The sequence below is a fragment of the Amphiprion ocellaris genome, chromosome 7 (assembly GCF_022539595.1).
Source record: "Amphiprion ocellaris isolate individual 3 ecotype Okinawa chromosome 7, ASM2253959v1, whole genome shotgun sequence".
NCBI lineage: Eukaryota > Metazoa > Chordata > Actinopteri > Pomacentridae > Amphiprion > Amphiprion ocellaris.
In genome coordinates, this window is record NC_072772.1 from 9,982,619 (window position 1) to 10,005,058 (window position 22,440).

Sequence of the window (22,440 nt, forward strand, 5' to 3'; positions counted from 1 at the left end):
CTTCTGCACTACACTTGATGTAAACCTGTGTTAACAGGCAGGAAACAGGCCATGGTGTCACGTCTACGAAAAGAGACGGCTGTACATCATCAACACCTGGTGGAAGCTGGCATACGTGAGTTATGTGAATAGACGCTCTGTTCAAAGTGGAAAAGAGATCATTTATAACTTGACACATAGTGTTTGAACACCGCCTAAGAATGATACAGTTTCTCCTTAGCTTTGCCTACACTGATTTTATTTTTAACTCATCTTCTTGGAAGCCAGATATTTATTTAACCTTTGATGTTCTGAGTGTTTCCAGATAGCCCAGAAATTAGAGGACAAAACTCATTTAATGGCAGCAGGCACCACTTTCAAAACAGCCTTGACATCAGATAAGACAACCATGACTTTACTTCTGTTTTAGCTCATACAGACATGCACGTGTACACTTACCTGCATTTTAAAGGGATACTACACTGTAAAAACAAAACAAAACAAAAAAATCCACAAAAAATATGAAAATCAGGTAGCAAGGATGCCAGAAAAAATATATTAAAAACATTTGAATGCTGTCACATTTCAAAACTGCAGAAAACTCTGAAAATAACAGCAAATATTTGTAAAATTGTGCTTTTTGTGATATTAATACAGTAAAACAGTGTAATTTTAGGGTCACACATCGTAAAAGAACAAATTATGTTGACATTATGAACAGTTTTTTAAAATTAATGTTAATACTTTCTTTCTGTAATCTAAATAGATATCATCAATATTTTAACAGCTGTAAAATAAGCATTCAAAAATAATTTACCATTTTAACCATTTTCAACTACAGACAACTGTTTTTTTTTTTGTTTTTTTTTAAATTGCAAATTTTAAAAAAAGCAATTTTTGCCAATTTAAATAGAGTAAAAACAAACTGGACTCTTTTGCAGTCAAACAAAAAGCATTAAACTGTGTGTAAAACAAGTTAGAATGTGGAAGTTACTTACAGTTTTGACCTGTTATTGAACAGTTAACGTCTAAATTAATACTTTATTCTGTGATTTTACGAAATAGGAAAATCAGTAAAATAACAGTAAATTAAAGTTTGAAATTATTTTTTAAAAGTTCAGTTTTTTACAGTGTAGAATGTTGCTCTGACACTCAAGCAACCATTAAAAAAAAACAGCATTTTCTGTAATTTAGCCAGAATTTTATCTCACCATGATCCTGAAGTGGTTGGCGCAGATCAACACTCAGAAAACAGCAGCAGTAAAAACATAAAAGGAATGACTGAAAAAGAGAATGTATTAAATTTTTGGATGTATATATTAGCTTATAGGAGGTGTGTGTGTGTGTGTGTGTGTGTGTGTGTGTGTGTGTGTGTGTGTGTGTGTGTGTGTGTGTGTGTGTGTGTGTGTGTGTGTGTGTGTGTGTGTGTGTGCATAAAGTGAGCGTATTAGCAGGACTGAGTGGCTGAGGGCTGAAAGGAAGCCAAAGTAAAGAAACCATATAAAGTAGATACACTGGATGGAAAGAATTAAGGGGTGGTCAGATACAGTGTAAGTAGGCTCAGGGTGACAGTTAAAGTTATAATCTCAGAGTTTAGTCGCTCTGAGCTTTTCAAAAGCAACACAGTGGAACGGAGGTAGATAACCCTTTCTTTTCTCTTATTGGTCCTTTTACTTTATCTCCTCATCTGCTGTCACATCCTTCTCGCTTCTCTCATCCATTTCAATCTCTCTTTGTGTCTTTTGTTTGCCTTTCACCCTCCCTTCCTATCTCCACATCTTATCCCAAAGTCAGTGTTTTGTCTTCTCTACAAGAGGTACATTAAATTGTGAGGGTGTCCCAACACTCCCGTCTTTCTCCTGGTAAGGCACTTAGGCTGTGTATTTTAATTCCCTTCATGTCAGTGCTTCAATCATCCCCTCCCATAGTCTCACCCCAAACAGGACCAGGACCTGCTGACCTGCCCACTGACCCCTCCGCTGACCACCTCCCCCAGCTGTATGTTGCCACAGCGAGGGTCGAGGATTAGTTGCCAAGGAAACAGTAGCCACTCTTATCCTTTTGCTTTTGTTTTTCTTAGATCTTGAGAGTAGCAGCGAGTATTTGACTTTGTAGTTTGAGAGACAAAACTTTGAGTTATTGGGGAAAGGAATGTTTGCATAGGCATGTGTGTCTGTTTGTGTGTGGGATAGGGGAGTATGGAGTGGTAACCTATATGACCCCCAGATTCCTGTAGTCTCACTAGCAGCCTAATCATTCCCAGCAGAAATAATTGGAACACTAATACGCTCTACATGCACAGACCCACATGCATCTCAAGTGGGCTATTTCAGCGCTGTAATTTAATGTTTTTCATTAGAGCATATACTCCCACATTCATGCAACAAATTCCTTTTGTGGCCTACAAACATGCACACTCTTTCACATACACACAGTTAGTATGAATTAGACAAAGACAGACTGACCCTGTACGCTTTAGTTTTTATCTATCGACAGGAAGGTCAAAGAGAGCTAGAGAATTCATATTTTTCATCGGAAATCTCTGACAATCTGACATAACCGCTGCTCACGAAGTTTAAGTGAATGTGTCAAGTGATGTTGCAGTCTGGTTTGAAGCTTCTTTTGTTTTTTAATTACCAAAAAATAACAGCAATCATACAATACAGGAGGAAAAAGCAATGTGTGTTTTCAAATTGTTAAACTATCAGAGATGAAAAGTTTCCACTTGTGACCATGTGTGCTCTAGTAGGGGGTCATTAAACTCAAGCTGGCACAGCAATCTGTCACTGAGGCCAAAGTTCAGCTCGGAGGTGTCTAAATATGAGCTGAATACCACATCACACACACACACACACACACACACACACACACACACACACACACACACACACACACACACACACACACACACACACACACACACACACACACACACACACACACAAATGTGCACATGCAGGAACTCATCAAAGGTGATGAATAGGGGCCACTAATATAGGAGCCTATAGGAGCTGAGTGCCGACTAAATGGAGCTGGAGTGTGTAATAACATACACACACACACACACAGGAAACCAAACGCCCACAAATCATCCAAAAATCTTGTTTCAAAGCTGCTGTGGAGACTTTGTGCATCTTGGCGATTAAAAGTTTGAGTGAACAAATGCAAAAAAAAACTCATTTGCTTCCAATGGTTAAACAAATAGAAGAATGTCCCAACACATGGAGTTCAGACATGGTTTACGGGAATGTCTGAGCAGTTTATGGTAGTTGACACCATTACAAGACATTTGTGTCAAGCAACTATCAATCCTCTCTGACAGAACAACCACAGAATGAGGAACAGATCCTGACAGTTGCACCAGAAATTGATTAACAGCTTGTAAAATGGAAGGTACAAATCAAGCAGCAAGACAAAAAGTTCAAAATCAATCATTCATTCAAGTGTTGCGTGCAGAAAAGCCGAAAAGTGACAGGATGCATAAAGAGGAAATTTAGGACGTATAGTATGTAAGAGAAGGACAATATATTGTCCTGTCACCATCTGAGAATTTTCTCAGCCTCTCTGTCCATTTCGTGGTAAATTAAGGGGAATGAGGAAGAAGAGAAGATAAAAGAAACAAAGCAGGAGGTCAAAAGGTTATAGATGGCCAATGGCAGGAGTGAAAGGTTAAAGTCAGACTGCATCCTGTCAGGGGAGCCAAGTTATCTGCCAATCACACGGTTTTGCAGAGTGTTTGGAACAACTGCCCTTCTGTGTTGTAATATGCAGAAAATTATGTGTGTTTCTTTTTCACAGGGTTTTCTGTCCCTTATATTTCCCCTTGGAGAACATAAAAATAAGTTATAAGTTATAGTTCCATACTCTGTCTATTGTCTTTCAAATTTTGTAAAATGTAGTCAAAAATGAGATGATGGTTCCAGATAGGTGAGGCCAGATGAATGCTGATTTAAGATAATAATTGTCTTGTTATACTTCATGTGCACATTAATGTTCTTTATCTTTGATAGAAAACTCAAGGCCCCCTCAGATCTCCAGAAAACAAGCCTATTCTTACAAATCCAAGTGCTACTCACTCAGTGTAAAAACACATTAAGAAAGCATTACATGATGCATTTTGTGGTTGACCTGGGAATTTTAAGACTTTTGTTGATTCATTGTCACGAAAGAAGATTATAGGGAATTTCAGAAGAAAAATGCAGACCTGTAACTATCAGTGGATGAGTGTGGCTATAAATCACGTGAAAATGGCAGAGAAAATCAGTGAGGATGGATGAGAGGTGTGAAGGAGGCTGAACAAAGAATATGACAAAGGCATGAGGACTCATCACGGAGAGAGAAGATACCACCCAAGCATTCTCATTTGTGTTTGGAAAGAATTTCTTTTTGAACAAACATATTTTCTCCCAGAGCGGTCAGACTGTGACATAGCAGGAGGGCTTCCAGTCTGTATGAAACAAAGTCCATGTAGGGTGGATGAAGGGGAGGATGGAGGCTCTTGTCAGCAACAGGACTTTCACCCAAGAGACTGAGGTTTGCCTCCCACATGGGACCATTATTCTTCAACTCATGTTTTGTTTTCATCAGTTGTTTACTTTCTGTTTTCACTCCCTGTTTGGTCAGGTTTAGGCATCAAAACTACGTTTAGAAAAATATCACACTTTGTCTGACACTTTTACAGCAATAAGTACATGTTAGAGGTTTGGTTAAGTTTAGGCACCAAAACTCAGTGGTTAGGTTTAGGAAGATAGCATGCTATGGGTTAAAATATGACACCTTCACAGCCCGTTTGAAGCCTCTACTCCATTTTCTGGATGATGAGTCACAACCCATCTAATATATGACTGCTTATCAAAAAAAAAAAAGTGCAGTAGTACAGCAATGAAATAAGTGGCAAATGGCAGTTTGATGTTTCACAAATGAATGCAATCCAAAAGAAAATACTGTAGCCCAGGAAATACTGGATTTTGGGGCCAATCCTGATACCAACTTTAGGGAATAAGAAGTTCTGATATTGACATTCTGGTCAATATTGTTAATATATATGTATTTACACCATACAGTATGTTAAATGTTATATTAACAAGGAATATATAATATTTATTTTTATATATATATATATATATATATATATATATATATATATATATATATATATATATATATATATATATATATTAGCAGCTTACTATGAAGATATAGCTTGACTCAGAATCATCATCTGCTCAACTGTAAGACATACTCTGCTACATGTGCTGCACACAGCAATGAGAGTGTTGTAAACAATGAAGTCAGAGCCACTCTGCTGGATAAACGAAGTGATTGCACCATTTCCAAAATCCATCCTCATTTCCTTCATTATATTCTATGGAAAATTTAACGCTTCATATCAGAGCATATCAAACAACATATATGCTAATGCTGATGTATCTGTAATAGGTCAATATCAGCTGCTAATATCAGTCACACTAGAACACATGTTTCATTCGAAATGTAGTTAAAAATGCAGTTCAGTTGCACAGGAATTTAATTTTTGAGAGATAGTGCTGGGGAAACACATCCACTAAAATCTCTCTACAATGTGGTCTCTTTTCTCATCAGACGTATGTAACGTCAGCTGAACAAGAGTCCCAGCTAATCAACTCAGAAGTAGGTGTCGCTCTGTGTATGGTCTGATCCAACACTGCTAACAGAGTGCCAGGAATTACTGGATTAGCAGGACAAAGACCTGCTGTGATCCTCAACGAAAGACCAGACAGGGAAGTAGTAATCTTCAGACAGCTCACATTAAACCAGGCTGTGTTTTCAAAGAGACGTCACATTCAAGTTATCAACGCTCCAGCAACGGTTTGGGTCTATATGTGATCATTTCGGCATCAACTGTGCATTGTAAAACTGTAAATGTCTGTTAATAATGTACAGGGACAGTGCATATTGATGCTAATATTACTAATTTACTTAGTTTGCATATAGTCAGTGCACTTTCAGGCACTTGACTGATTTTAGTCCATCATTGTCCCCACTGTAACAAAGTCTACAGTAGAGGTTGGAAAGAAGACAGAGAGAAAGTGAGTGCAAAAGCACGGGATGACAGAAAGTGAGGCAGAGGTCTGTTTTTATTGGGCTGTTTCTGGAAGCAACAAATGTTCCTTCAACTTTACAGGGGAAAATTCTCCCACAAAGATTTTTAGTGTACAGTCCAGAATAAGCAGAGCAGAGTGGAGCAAAAAAATGAGAAGAAAAGAGAAGAGAAGAGAAGAGAAGAGAAGAGAAGAGAAGAGAAGAGAAGAGAAGAGAAGAGAAGAGAAGAGACATTTCACCCCTGAATGAGTTGTCCTTTGTCGACTCAAACAAATGGGAATTTCCATTTAAATAAGCCCTGATCATAGACCATAGGTCATTTAGCTATTACACTTCCGAAAGCTAACACAGAACATCACAGTTATGTAACGGAAATTATCAGTAGTCCAGTTTACGACTTTCCGAACATTGATTTGTTACCATAACAATAGACCGAAGTGGCTAAACATTTCATAAGCATATAAAGCTTTCCATGCTGTGGTGGTGAGTGATCTGATGATGACAGAGGCCATCTTGACCGTGGAGATATATATATATATATATATATATATATATATATATATATATATATATATATATATATATATATATATATATATATATATATATACACATATGAGAAAAGACAGTATTATAAATTAGAGAATTTAACCTAACAAACATGAGTATTATGGTCAAGACCCCACAGCACTCTTAATTATAGAGATTAACCTGACTAATTTAGAGCAAAGGTTTTACCCTACAGAAATATACACAAAAGCCCAACAATTTCAAGGACTCCTTGAATTTTATCCAAGCAAGCTTTGTTTTTATTTATTTATCTTGTTATTTTACTTAATATATTTCCATATTTTTATATATATTCATCAATCCATTATGTATACACTATCTTATCCTGGGTAGAATAGGCTGATGCCTATCCCAGCTAACTTAGGGCGAAAGACAAAGCATGTATATATTTATATATATGTATTTTTTCTAAGTGCACATCATGTTTGTGGTAAACACTTATGTTCTTCTTTATCTCTGCCATTACAAAACATACACGGCTTTTTTGCTATCCCCTCAAAGGTCAGGGGACAAGTGTGTTTCTCTGCCTTCTCTCCTTCTTCTCTTCCCAGCTCATCCTTCATTCCTCCAACAGTGACTTCCCCAGGGGACAGGTGTGTCGCTCCCCCCATCCCTCCATCTCCACCCCTCCCTGGCGCCAAGGGACAGGTGTGGGGTGAACTGGCCTTACAGCGACCTCCTTTCCTATGGGGCAGTCAGGGGTCTCCTCCTACTACTCCTCCCCACTATTCCTCATTGTTTTAAAAAACGTTCCTGCTCCTATACCTACACGGCTGCTTTCCACCTGCTCCAGTTCCCACCTGCCTGGAGTTTGCATGTGGAGGGTGCAAACGAGGCAGACAGCAGGAGGGGATGATCGGGGTAAAACTTCAAGAAAAAGAAGGATAAAGGAGAGGGGGGCTGGGACACAGGGGTAAATGCAGAGAAGTCACACATCTCCCGGAGTGAATGTGCCGAGTGTGTGACTGAATAACAGAGCAAAGAGTCAGAAAGAGTGAGACAGACATGTGATACGACACAGCCCACCGGTTTTCTTTGTTCTTTCCCTCCAGCAACTGACAGACAGGACAATAGCACCGGGCACTGCTCCTTCTCTCCCTCCCTGCTCCTCCCCTCTTTCTCTCGGCATTCTCCTCATCCCTCTCCCTGCGGCTCCATTCATCTCCATGTCGTACCGTTGCACATGGTGGAAGTTTTGAATAAAGCCAACAAAACCTCCTAATCATGTGTTTTGGTGATTCTGTGCTTGGATGACTCTTACCCCAATTTTACGCTCTTATCACAGTGCGTCGGGCAAACATAGAGCCAAACTCTGATCCAAGAAAAGAAAAAGAAAAAGAATTGCAGCATGTAGAACATTGTGACAGTAAAAAAACATTTTGAAAAGCAAGTAAAGAATGTTCTCGCTGAAATATTCTCTGATGCCAGCTGGTCACTCTTGAAATGCTTCAAAAAAAATCTCTTTTCTGTCATTCTTGTAGTTTCTTCACTCAGCTATTTCTACCAGATTATTTACTATTCAACCTCTGACAGAATTTGAGAAAAACTTGTGTAGCAGCCTCTGCATTTATCTGCAATAATGTAGCAGGGAATATAGATTTGCATTTTATCACACAGTTTCAGCTGCAGCTAACAAATATTTGAATTCAAGGTGAATCCACTGATTATTGTCTTATTTAATCACTGAATTTTTTCATCTATTGAATGTCACATAAAGTAAGAACTGCCCATCACACAGTCGATTTTCCATTTTGAACATGAGTCACACTGTTCCCTGAACTTTAGCTCTTTTCTCATGTTTTGTCACAAGTTTTGCAATGTCTATGTTGTAAGCATTGCTGAAGGAAGCCGAATTGCAGACGCAACCAATTCGAAAACAGAGAACATCCTATGTACGTAACCTATGAAAATGTTACATCGACTGCATAAAAAGCACAACATAACTCCGAATGACACGTTTTCACACATCCCCCTCTAATGTGAGCATCCTCTTGTTCTGACTCTTCAGTTTCTGAATGCTGACAGCAGTATCTTATATATTTGGACAAACTAGTTAATTTTAAAGTTTTCTGAAGCATTTACCGTGTATTATTTCTTTGTGATTTTCTCTTTTATCTCCCACTTCGCCGTTTTCTTGTCCCCACTGTCTGAACTCTTCACCCCATGGTTGCACTTCTGACTCCGATCACACAAAGACTCATTCACACACTCGTACACCTGCCCTGTACTCCAACACACACCCTCAGATGTGCCTGCGTAGAAGAAGTCTGCATCCCTGTTGCTTTTAACTAAGACCGGAGAGGCACTCAGGGACGTCGCAGTCTTTTAAATACATTATCGAGTGGAAAAGATGTGATCAAAATACTGCAAATGTTGTAAAACTAAATATACGGCATTGCAGGACGGAAAGGGATTGCTTTAAGTGCAGAAGAGGGAATAGTGTGTAGGGAGTGGAAGGGAAGGTATGGCAGGGCCCCTTTCCACACTAACACTCATGAGACCTATCCATTGTCCAGCCAACATCCTCTTTGTGTGTGTGTCTGTGTCTGTGCATATGTGTGTAACAGGATGTCCTTAACATCTCTGAAAAGCAACTTTACCTCCCTTCACACCCATTCCTGTGCATTGTTTCCTACCCAGGAGCAGGCAGCAGAGAGAGGGACTTCATGCATTCACTTGTGCTTGTATGCATGTGCGAGACAGAGAAAAACAAAGGAAGGTAGTAAATAGGTGCGTATATAAAAGGAGGCGAGGCAGGCGCTCACATGGGAGATATTGTTGCGCGGCAGAATGTGAGAGAGTTTTTCTAAGACGGAGAGTCAGACGGGCAGACAGAAGGGGGGAGTCGGGCACAGATGACAAAGGGACTGAAAGGAGGAGAGGAGAGATGGAGGGATAATGGATGATAATGTGAGAAACAGGAGAGGAGCCAGTGAAAGAGATTATCTGATCTGACTGCACTCCATACGGCAAAGACACAGTGGACACACACACACACACACACACACACACACACACACACACACACACACACTCACAGGCCAAACAGGACAGGAGAGGAAACACTCGGACAGACACAAAGGGTTTCTTTCCTTTTCTTTCAGTTTTCACCCCAACTTTATTTTCTGTATTGATCTCTTGTCACCATGCTATCTGGAACACCAGTGCAAGTAAAGTATTTCTGTATCGAAGTTTAAGGCATATAACATAAAGGTTCTCTCAAGAAGGTTATAAACTGTCTTTATCAACAAAGTGCTTCGAACGTTTCAACCTAGACCAAATATGCCTTTAATTCTGCTTCTGAAACAGCCCTCCTACATACATTTTTTCAATGTACTCAGCAGTCAAGTTATGCTAAATAGGTTTTGCTTCTGTGTCTTCATGTCCACACTGAAAAAAGGACAATGTTCTTCTTGTTAACAAAGACAGCACTTTACTTTACTTTCATTAATCAGATTTTCAAGCATGCCATATTCCTAAAACTGGGACTTAATAAGTTAAGGTGGTCTACCTTGGGAAATCTGAAAACCACCACAAAAACAATGAGACAAACTATAAAAGATGCTGTTTTTTAGCAGCCATTGCATAAAGCTAGGGGCAGTATTTTGCAAATTTGTGTGATGTGCACAACAAGTGCCGGTTTGTAGTGTTCCAATATTCGTGCATAAAACATCCAAATGTAATTTGTTTTCATGAGCCCTCAACCAAGCTCAATAGATTTGACCTGTCATATTGAAATGTAAATGTAGTTGCTTGACCAATTATAACGGATATTTTTAACCTGTCACCCAATCACTCCAGTACGGTGCTGTTCAACAAAGGAGTCCTGTTCAGCCTTCCCAATAAAGTGACACAGCTAAGTCTAACTAACTACTAGAACAAGACTGTAATCATAAAATAAAGGCAGAGGTGAAGAAGATTCTTCAAACTGCTATCTTTAGTCTTCTCAAAACCTTCTCTACGACATTACCACTGGCGTGCTTACTAGCCAACCTAAGAATACTCAATGAAAACACTGGTTCATGATTCAGTTTCCCTCTACATGGTACAGTTATTATGGTTGCAGGATATAATGTAAGCTGCAAATACGCATTTGCTGCAAGGTAAATGTTAATTTTAGAGTCTAGATCAACCACAAAAGGCCTTTGTCAACAGAGCTATACTTTTATATCATTGAGGCGAGGCTACTGGCACTTTTAAGGCACCTTGTCATGAGATGCAATAAAGTTAAGTCAAAAGATATGTCATTTTATCCCTATTTCATCTCTTCTGACGGTTCCACTCAAGACCACCTTGGATTCCCTGAGCTGTGGCTAAATGAAGAATCTGTCTAAAAATCTCCCATATTATATCTAATGCAGATGTTAGATGAAGTCAAAGAAAATCTTTAAAAGCTGTTGAAGTTCTGTGGCCTCTCAGCCCCCTCAAGTTTGTGACTGACTTCAGCAGCCGAGTTCAGCTGCATCCGTCAGTTTGTAGGGATCAGTTGGGGTCCACGTGACATAAATTTTGTCATCTCACCAAGTATGGGAGAATTAACATGAACCTCTCCTCAGACATTCATATGGGCCCAAATGTGTGTCCACACAGTGATTATGCAACCAGGACAACATATGCATGCTCAGCGGTAATTTGGCTGCACTTTCCTTCTTCTTGCAGTGTTAGGAGTCTTCCTCTTGAGATGCTTCAGTCAAAGCAATACAGTGTCCCCAGGTAGTCAATGAGTGTGTGTTTGCTGTCTGAAATCCAAGGCGTTCATACTAATTTCACTCTCTCTGTAAGGACATCTTAAATTAGATCAACTATGGTTACCAGTTAGACGAGTTGGGGCCGTGGGATGACTTTGCAAAGTGTAAAAATGACAGAGAAGACATTGAACATTGTGCAATATAATGTGAGTCAGGAGCTTTAATATAAAAGAATTTGGTTTTGTGGAAACCTATTAGATTAATGCACTGCCACAACTTTTATGTATTTTCAATTTTATACATTTATAAGGCAGGAGGAAAACTTAACTTCTTCCTTAATCGGTTGTGTGGTGTGTCAGCTCAGGTGGTCAGGATTACTACAGTTCAGCTTTAAATAATTTCTAGATCTTGACAAGTTGTTTTGATTATAAAGTAAAATACTGTATTGTTCAGTTCCAGATACCTGTGACTAAATGTTTTGTGTCTTTGTAGATAAACTTGGATCTTTAGGTTGTAATGCACACGTGTAAATGATGAACTGAGGCAAAATATTGTTGAAATTGCACTTATTTTCTTGTCATTATTCATTAAACATGAACATTTTCATAATGTACTTGTACTTTTTTGCACTAAAACAAAGGGAAAAATTTGGAGTTGTTATTTATAGGTTATTATGCTATGATATTACTAGTCTGGCACACTTGAGATCACATTGGGATATATATGGCCCCTGAACTAAAATGACACCCCTGCTTGAGTTTGTGATGTGCTCATAATCAGGTCCATTGACCCGTTACTGTCAAAGCATCCCCATTCTGCTAAGGGTGAATAGGTCATTCACCCCTTGTTCAAGTCATACAAACCACAAACTTGCGCTTTTATTAAATGAACAGTCTATTTCAATTCAGGTACTTCCCATTTCTCTCAGCCATCTGTGTCCGGTCAGCCTCGATGGTATTTCCTCATTTTGGCATTACACGCTCGTATAGGAATAAACATTCCATCAAACAGACAGTATAATCAACAACTTTATGTATGTCTTAGTATGTTACCCTTGCTTGTTTTGTCTTTGATTATTAAATATGTAAAACAATATGTTATAATCTTACATTGCTTCTCCTTAAAACTAATTGCACTGTACATTTTCATTATTAATCACTGTTTCAGTCGATTATCCTTCTGACATCTTAGCTTATTGAAATTACATTTCTATTTAAGCTCCAGCTCCTCTTTATTGCTGCTTTGTCAACAATGTTCTTCCCTGTAGATGTGGATCTCTTGTAGTTGACAGGTCAGGTATTGGTGACAAGCAGCTGGAATAATTGATAATCAGTTCTGGGTCTGACTGTAGCTCTGCTGGATTCTCTGGATTCCTACAGTAAAATGAGCTTGCTGAGGCTTTTTTCACTTGTTTATGGGCTCATCCTCCTTTGGACTCAAGTTGTCATGTGTCTTCATCTTGACTGGATTATAGTGTTGCCTTTTCCACTTTAGAGGCCCATAGGGTCATTTAAATCTGTTGCCATGAGGCCTATAAGGCCAATGTTATATTTTTTGCATCTGTGAGTATGTGAAGGTCTGCTAGAATCTCTGTGAGGTACAGTTCATAGAATCAAAAATGTCTGACAGAAACTTCGTTATGTGACACCAACACAATGTAATAATGAATTTGTAATAATCAATCAGGAGAACTTTAGAAAGTGCATAAAGTGCTACACCTAAACAAAAGCATATACTATAGTGGCTATTTATTTGATCTCACTGTACAGCAACGTGGTCCAACATTCTCCTAAAGGAAAACAGAGCAAGACACCAAAACAATAGTATTAATCATCTCTTCTATCTCCAGAAACCTAACAAGCATATTTCTCTATTCCTATCATCACTATTAGTATTGACACTTACACGTAGTCTGTTGAGTAAACCAGAAAAAGGGAAAAGAGGCAGTTTATTGTATGCTGCTTTTGCTGTACTGAAAATGGGACCAAATCATGACCTCAAAACCGAGGTATGTAGCAAACCATGATTTTTGCGTACAGTTGCACCCCAAACTAATAACTGACCCACTGACTCAGTAACTGTTACTGTCGGACCCATAGTATACCAATGTTTTGTGTGACTGCGTTACTTTACATATTTGGTGCAAGAATGGTTTTGACTTGGGAGGAAGATCTACAGACTGAAAGAAATGAGTCTCATACTGTACAACTTTTTTTTTTCTTTTTTTGTAGCTGAAGCTGGGAAAGCAGTGATATTTAGTATTTCAGTCTGTCTGCTGATCTATGTGGCTTTGTGGGATGATGGATACTTGCCCAACCATTTCTCTGCCACTCTGTGTTTTGACAGTCTGTGTATGGATGCTTAGATGCAGTACTTTGGGATACAAATGAGTCATGACTTGGTATGTTTGAATCTAAAAGCTAAACTGGTGCATCTAATACACTAGTCTTAAACAAGCTCAAACACACAAAAAATCATGATTAGATTAATGAATCTTGCTTGTTTATTAGAGGAGTAAACAACATTTATGATCTTTTCTATAAAATGATTTTGCTGGCTGAGTTTGCCGGGGAACTTTTCTTTTATAAAACATGCCTTGGAGGCACAGGGAGCAGAGGTCAACAAAATAGGGACATACCATCGTAATTTGACCATGGGAACTTTTCCATGTATGCTACAGTGTGCACTTGACTGTTTGTGTTGCTGAGCACATCTTTTGTGCGCCGATGTGAATGTAGATGCGTGTGTGTGGGCTATGTGTGTCTGTGCTTAATCCATAGATAATGAGGGATGTGAATGATATTTCTTGGGCTTTAGCCGTGATGACAGAAGCGCGTTTTCCATTAAACCACCCTGTGTATTTGTCTCTCTTCTTTCCTCCCTTCTTTCTCTCTCCTACCTGTCTTTTTCTTCTCCCTTCATCTTCCTCTGCTGTCCCTGGCGTATCCATCACACCTCTCCATCATTCTTGGTCTTTTCCTCAACCTCGGTCCACTCTCCCAACGCTGTGCCCATCTAGTATTGCTGTCCCCCTCCTCCTCCCTCCCTGCCTCCCTCCCTCACCCTCTCGCTGTACATTTTCAGGTCCTGTATGTGCTGACAGCCCCAATGAGGTGGTCCACCGGCAGACATCTGAAAAATGTACCTGGGCAATTACTACCACTCCTATGTAGACACAGACACACAGAGCACCGGACAAAAAAAAATCAAATTCCACAGTGGGCAAGCGTGTATTTAGAGTTTCAACACTTAAGACTTATGTGTACTATATGTTAGACACAGCAAGTGTTGCCAGAATGCTGTCGGGAGGCAGAACAATACCTGTCAGTCTGAAATGACCTGCTGTGTGAAAATGAAAGCCTATCAAAACAACACACTCAAGTTCACACATGTAGAGTTACTCATATACTTGTAATGGGATGTTGATTGAGCGTTTTGCTGGGATGCAACAAGATGGAAAACAACTATAACCGGCTGAATGTGATTTGCATATTCTACTGTCCGCACATCAGTAAAACACACACATCTCATTCAACAGCGTACAGTGTTGTCATGAGTGCTGTATTTATTGGATCGCTATGTGCCTGTGTGTGCAACTGTGTATGTTTGTGTGGCATGATGTAATGTCCAGCCTTAAAGCAATTGTCTCCAAGGAGGGTTTGTAGTGTCAACTGTCACACAAAGACAAGGACGACATCCTAATGGAAACCTATGCGTGTGTGTGTGTGTCTGCATATTATGTCTGTGTGTGAGAGTGTATCTGAGTGAAACAGAGACAGAGGATATCATATACAGCCTTTCAGGAAAAGCCATTGTCTGTCAGGAAGGTTTATATTGTCAACGGTGCCAAAATAACAGAATGGGGGCATCCCAACGGAAGTCTGTGTTTGTGCGGTGTGTGGATGCGCAGCTTGTTGTGACAGTCAATTCATGTGCTTGTGTACCTGCACGTAATAATCCTTTATGATTTTTCATTAAACCTTAAGAAAAGGGAGGATGAATATAATTAAAGACTCTCATATGTAATGGCAGATTATTGCAATTTGATCTGTGCAATATAGTTTCTCTGTAAAACTGCATAAAGGCCTGACGTGTCAACATTTCAAATGTTGAAAAATTTGCAGTAAAAATCAATCCATCCCAGTGGATTTACTGCATTCGTTGGATCTGTGCAACTTTTTGTGCCAAGTTCAACTTAGAACTTGGGAACCAAATTTCACGCAATTCACAGAGCAGCTGTTTTGACCTTTTTTAGAAGAAGGGACAGTGGGAGAGGCTAGAGTGGAGGAAACTACTGAAACATATTGGATGTGATGCATCTACATTTTTATTTAACTTCCTCCATTGCAACAGCGGAACAGATGGTTGTGAAACAACTGTACATTGTACAAGTATGTCTTTTGCAACTGCATGAATCTAGGAATTGAACTAACAGGCTTAATTACTTCCCACCAGCTTACAAGCTTAGTCCACCAGAGAACTTTCATATACCTGCAACTATCGAATGAAAGAACGGACAATTGTAAAAATAAAAGGTTAGCAGTGAGTAAACTTCTCACCAAGCGTCTAGCTCAACTGTTGCGAGAGGAAGTAGAAAACATGGATTATCTCATTATAGTGCCATCTTTCAATGGGTGGGATAAATTAGAACGGAGCCATTTCTTGAAGATGACGTGTCTGAAGCAGGAAAACGGGCAGCATCGGGATCTGAGTGACTTAGACAGGAGCCAAATTGTAGATGACTGGGTCAGAATATTTCCAAAACAGCAGGTTTTGTGGGGTGTTCCTGGTATGTAGTGGTTAGTATATACCAAAGGTGTTCCAAGGAAGGAGAACTGGTGAACCCAATGTTCACTGATGCAAGTAGGAAGCAAAAGCTGGCCCATGTGGTCCAATCCCGCAGAAGAGTTGCTGAAGCACAAATTACTGAAAAACTTAATGCCGACTATGACAGAAACATGTCCGAACAACAAAGTGGGTCGAAGCTTGCTGTGTATGGGGCTGCTCAGTCAGAGACCAGTGCCCATGTTGACCACTGTCCACCACTGAATGTGCCTACAGTGGACCCACTAGCGTCAGAAATGAATCATGGAGCAGTGAAAGAAGGTGGCTTGGTGTGATGAATCATGCTTGTTTTAATCATCTGGACTACTAGGGAAATAGTGGCATCAGAATGCACTCAGAGGAGAGGGCAATGTTCTGCTGAGAAGCCTTGGGTCCTGGCAGGGACAAGGCTGTTGCAGACCACATACACCCATTCTTGGCAAGAGTACTTCCTAATGGTAGTGGCCTCATTCAGCAGGATAATACATCCTGCCACACCGCAAGGATCAGAAATAGTTAGAGGAACATGACAAGTGCACAGTGCTGGCTTGGCCTCCAAATTCCTCTGACAGTTATCCATTTGAGCATGCTGGAAAAACTAGTCCGATCCATAAAGGCCCCACCTGAACTGACAATTGCAAACTATATAATTCATGCAATTTTTGTTGTCCAATTTAGTGTAAACAGGCGTCACCCTAAAAACATATAGAAAATATAACTAAATATCCCTCTCACATGGAACAGGATCTACATATTGCATCACATTGTCTGGCTTTTGTTTTATCAGTAGTAAATCCATTTGGTAAATATGTTAGCAAATGGTTGCTTATTTGCACACCCAGGAGTCATAATTTGGATTTGCGTTTCTGGCCAACTGGCAAATGCTATCTCAGTATTCACTCTCCTTCAGCTCTGTTTTCTGTCTCCATCGTGGTCTCCAACAACTCCTGAGGGAAAACATGTGGCTCCTCAGCTGCTATACACTCCACCCACTAATTGATAAATGCCTGTGGTGCCAGGACAGTAGTGTACAGTGAGTTTTCAAAACTTTTCCCTGGAAATAGCTGCCTGTTCCTCTGTCAGAAAGCCGAGTGGAGCTGCAGATTTCACTGACAAATGAAGTTCTTCACTCAGAGAACCACATTGTCACAATCTTTTCATTGTTCGTACTGTACAATACTGGTAAAAGCTGCATTTATGCCAAACAAGACTTCAGTTCTAATGTTGCTCATCTGGTAAATCCATCATATTATGTTCGCTCTGACATAATGTTACAACTACAGACCTTCCTCACATCATTTGTTGCAGAGCTCAGATTAAAACACTTGTTTTCAGCCACAGAGAAAGTGAGCCCTGTGGAGCCACAGAAAACATCGTTAGAGCATTGAGGTATGCAAAAGCCTCTCCATCCATGACAATGGGACCAGAGGGGCAGCGAGCCGTTTTAATTGCCTGAAGTATTCGCTCTATGCTCAGGCCCTTTAGAGTGCCATATCCACCATTTCAATCAGCACTCTTATTCACTCTTTTTCTCTCGTTCACTCTGTGCCTCTCTCTTTCTCTCACTCCCCCCTTCTCTTTCTGTCCATCTCTCTTAACTAGCTCTCTAATTCTTTGCCTTTTAGGACTTTATTCCATTCAGCCCCTCCTGTGAAACCAGCTAACTAATTCATCTCCAGACAAATTGCCAATCAGCTGAGGACAAAGAGAAGAGGAGAAAAGAGACTGGTCCTCAATAGAGCCGATCGCTGTTTTACTAAACGCTCCTTCAGAAGAGGAGGGGAGGGAGAGAGTGCTTTTAAATGTGTGTGTTTGTCTGCGTGTCCGTGGGGTATGTATAATTTGGGTTTTGCAGGAGTATTTGTGTGTGTCAGTGGGGGTGTCTGCATACGTGTGTGTGCGTTCACTAAGACACTGTGTGTCCTCGTCAGCCCCTCCTGCCAGGGTTCACCACTCTCTGTATGCCGAGGTTAACGACCTCGCCGTCCAATCACATTCTCCTGTCAGGGCCCCGTCGCCAACAGCAACAGGTGGTCTGGCCAATTGGTATCCTGCAGAGCGGAAAAGTAGGGGCAGAAAGAGATGGGAGGATGAAGGATGGAGAAAGAGTGAATGGAGCAGACTGGATCATGAGATCGTAGTTCCCCCCAAAGTACTCCTAAATCACTTTTATCCACTGGCTTGTCTGCAGGTTCTTAAACTCTGTCCGTGGCCCAGATGACATTATTTTGGGGTTCATTAAGTAAATCCAGCACTAATGTGGACACACCTGCAGCAGTCTGCACTTTTAAGACAATCCTTATGGGAAAAATACTGCAGCTATCGATGTAATACTTTTGGCATAAACCAGGTGTATCTTATTGCCTGAATAATCCAAAATTTGTGATGGATGAGTCACTACTGTGTACACCAATCTGATTCAAAGTGCCTACAAAAGCCAGACAGTTCATAACCCAGATTGTTCCAATTCCACATCCTCAAACTCTACCCTGATCTGGCACATATATACAAATCAAAGCTGGCTCACATTTTATCCTCTTTTGCCAGAAAACAGGCGAGTGCACCAACACTCCCCCAAGCACTCATAATTGGGCTGACTCAGCTGACTACCTGTGGAGCAACTTTAGCCCAATTATAATCACGCCGAGCTGTCATATGACTCAGTGACTCCGTGTCCTCTCCTGTCCAGTAACACAGACAGGACAAATGAACTCCAGAAACTCTAAGTTTAAGTCATTAGCTTCTAATTTTCAAAAGATTGCCTGTGGTACCACAAGTACAATCAAGATTTATGTATCTATACTTATCTTTGCAATTTTATATGCCTTGAATTTCTGCATATTTAATTAACGTCACTTACAAACTGATAACATAAAGAAGAATGAAGTTTTCTTTTCTTCCTAACGTTGATGGCTTGGTCTACATGCCTGCATTTTTCCTGCATGCTTGCCCATAAATACAGTGTATACAGGCATTGAACAAGGTTTATACAAGACTTCATGTTATTGACAAAGACCTTATACATGCAGAAGTCTGTGGATTCTTGTATTCACAATAAATACCATGTCTGACAAAGGTGAAGATGAAAAAAAGGCTCCATCATACATAATCATATTGTTAGTTTTATTGTGTGTATAATTAGAGAGCTCTGATTATCAACAAGTGGGAAATAAATCTTATCTTGAGTCACCAAAAGTCTTGGTTCATGGAGTAGTGACAAGTTCAGCAGCCTGTTAGTTAATAATCATAGTGATTTCTCTCTTACTCTCTTCCTCTTTCCATCCCTCATTCAAACTCTCCCTCTCTCTTTAGCCACTAATTAAGCAGTAACAGACTCAATAAAAAGAAGAAGGGAAGACAAAAGACGAAGGAGAAAAGCGGCATTAGTCTGGGCTGAGTGCTCCTGTCTTGTTAGATAGAGAGCGAGACTAGAGTGAGATCCAGCTCCAGCATCTGTTTGATCATTAACTCACTGAGACAGACGTAGTTATAAAATCCGTCATGCCTCGTCTCCCTTTGTGTACTCATTCACAATTATTGGGCTCTGTCATATCTATCAGTCTCTGCCTTCTGTTTGTTTTGCCTGTGAACTTGTCAGTCTTGTCTTTCTTCTTCAACTGCACAGATCAACTTCTGGTTTCTGTTCACACATATATAAGCACAAAGACACACACACACACACACACACACACACACACACACACACACACACGCACACACGCGCACACACAATCCCTCCTCCCTCTATATAGGCACAAAAAAGTCTAAGGTATCACTGCTACAAGTTTAGCATTGTGTTTAATACTAGAGACTGTCCAAAGGGGAGCAGAGGCAGGCTTCTACATGGTCATACATTACACACAAACACAAACATGCACACTTTTTTTTCTCACAATATGTGGAAATTGGGTGGGACAGATGAGGCAGAAAACAAAATGCTTTAAAGAAGACAAAAACACATTGACATGAAAGGAAGGAAAGAAGGTAAAAGGGCACAAAGCTAGATATACAGAGAAAGAAACAGAAGGAAAGAAGGATTTGGGTATGTTCTCTGAATGTTTTTAATACCCATTTCAGACCAACATAGTTATGCTGGTTAAATTTGCGTCGGGGGATTATCTAAAATTAGGAAATCAGGCAGACTAAATATATACCCCAGAGCCCTGCTCCCACCATTGACTCAGTGTGTGTGTGTGTGTGTGTGTGGGTTTTGTCCATATGAGACACAGCACTCACAGAGGACTGACATAGTGCTTTTCTCCCAAACATTTCACTGCATCTGCAATACAAATCCCACTGTTATAACCAAATCCAAACTACATAAATTCTCACGTATGCCTTTTCCGTCTTCCTTGCAATTTGTAAAGTCAACTCAATGGAATGAACCTGGGAGTTTTGCCAGTCAAAGAGGCAACACTGTAGACAAGATCTGCAGGACACAACTGCACAGTATGGTAATGCAAAGGGAAAGAGACATTTCAGGAATTTGTATTTGATGATGTGTGGTCCCTCATGAGTAGGTACTAAGCAGCCTTATGGAAACAATGAAATGTCTGCAAAACTGTCTGCGTGGACCAATATCAATGACGAAAATCTCCGATTACCTAAAGAGCAGCACTGACCTCACTTATATTATGTTTGGATACCAGCAAGATGCAGATTTTTATAAAGCAATCCAAATCAAAGCAGTAGTTTAAAATGTCCTGACTTTTGGTTGCATTGTTCAAGGAAATTACTCCTGCATTTCCCATAATGCGACAAAGAGCATCACCTTGTCCTCTATTGATGTGAACTCCACACATCTTCCGACTGTAACATACGGTTTCTGTTATAAATAAAGATTTAAATAAAGATAAATAAAGATAACAACTTCTCAGCTGTGTTTATTCGAGCGATGCTGAAACGTACAGCCTCCATGCTAAGATAACCCCAATGACATCAGCAGGATTATTTAATTAGATTGGAAAAAAAACACTTCTTCCAGAGCCACAGTGGACATTACACAACTGTTTTTACACCACTAACTTTGACCTGTAAGTTTACAGACCTATATGTGTAAAATCGCCGGATTGTTCCATTTTGCATCAAGTATTTAAGCAAAAGATGGTTGCACTGTGAAATTACATGTCTGTTGTAAGCAGAAGTGTGTGACGTAATTACCCTAAATAGCTCATTTTTCTTTTTTTTATGCTGGTTCAATTAAGTGCGACGGAAGAAATGAAATATGCACAATTAAAATGCATGTAACCAGGAACAGTCAGACAATTTTTATAAACCGAAACCAGTCATCTCACCAGCAGTTTTTGGCACCTTGCAGGTTAAGCCTGCTACACTGAACTATCAGTACTAGTAATCAGTAATCATCAGTACTCTTTGTTGAATTCCCAGTCAGAGCATTTTCTAATCCCAGCTGCTGAGCCAAATCGAGGAGTAAATTTTTCCTAGTTTTCTTGGCAGTTTTTTTTTTTTTTTTTTTTTTAAATTTTGTCCTTGTCTGTTTATATGCAATGAAAAATTACACTCTAAGATTTCAACATGATACAATACGATAAGCCTTTATTAATCCCACAGTGGGGAAATTTGCATCATGGGAGTAGTGCAAATATTTAATAAATATCAGTAGAAAAATAAAACAAGAAAAAATATACGTAAGTACTAGTACTCTCACTATTTGTATGTGCAGACTACTATTTTTCTATTTTTGATTATATCTACTAAGTTAATTTTGCTGGTGATTCATGGTGTCTTAAGGGATCATCAGAATTTTTTGTTAGATAGTGGAATAGTATCAGAAACCCCTTTACCCCTAAAACTATCCAACATCGGATTCTGTGTCCGATTATTGCTGAACCTTCTCTCTCCAGCTCTCTTTTAACAACTACTTCTGTCAAGTTTCATGTGAACAACCAAGTACACCACAACGAACATCTTCCAGGGGAGATGGTTTGGCATCATGAGCTAATTTCTGATCTGATTAAGCAGCACATCAAAAGTATTAGTTCTGATTGCGTATTACTCAGCCCTTGTTCTTCATTTTCACAATTATCCTCATTTCCTCTGCAAAATTGGAAAGATTCAAGGCCTTAAATGGACATTTAGTCAGTCATTAATCTTTTGTCTTTCTGTTTTATCTGCTCTTGCCAAGATTACGTCTCAACCCGAGTACAAATGAACTTACAAAAACACTCCGTTAGACACACACACACACACACACACACACACTTACGTCTCTCACCATTATTCACACAGTGTCCAAACATCCCTCACCCTGAGCAGGTCAGAACCAGGATCAACAGTG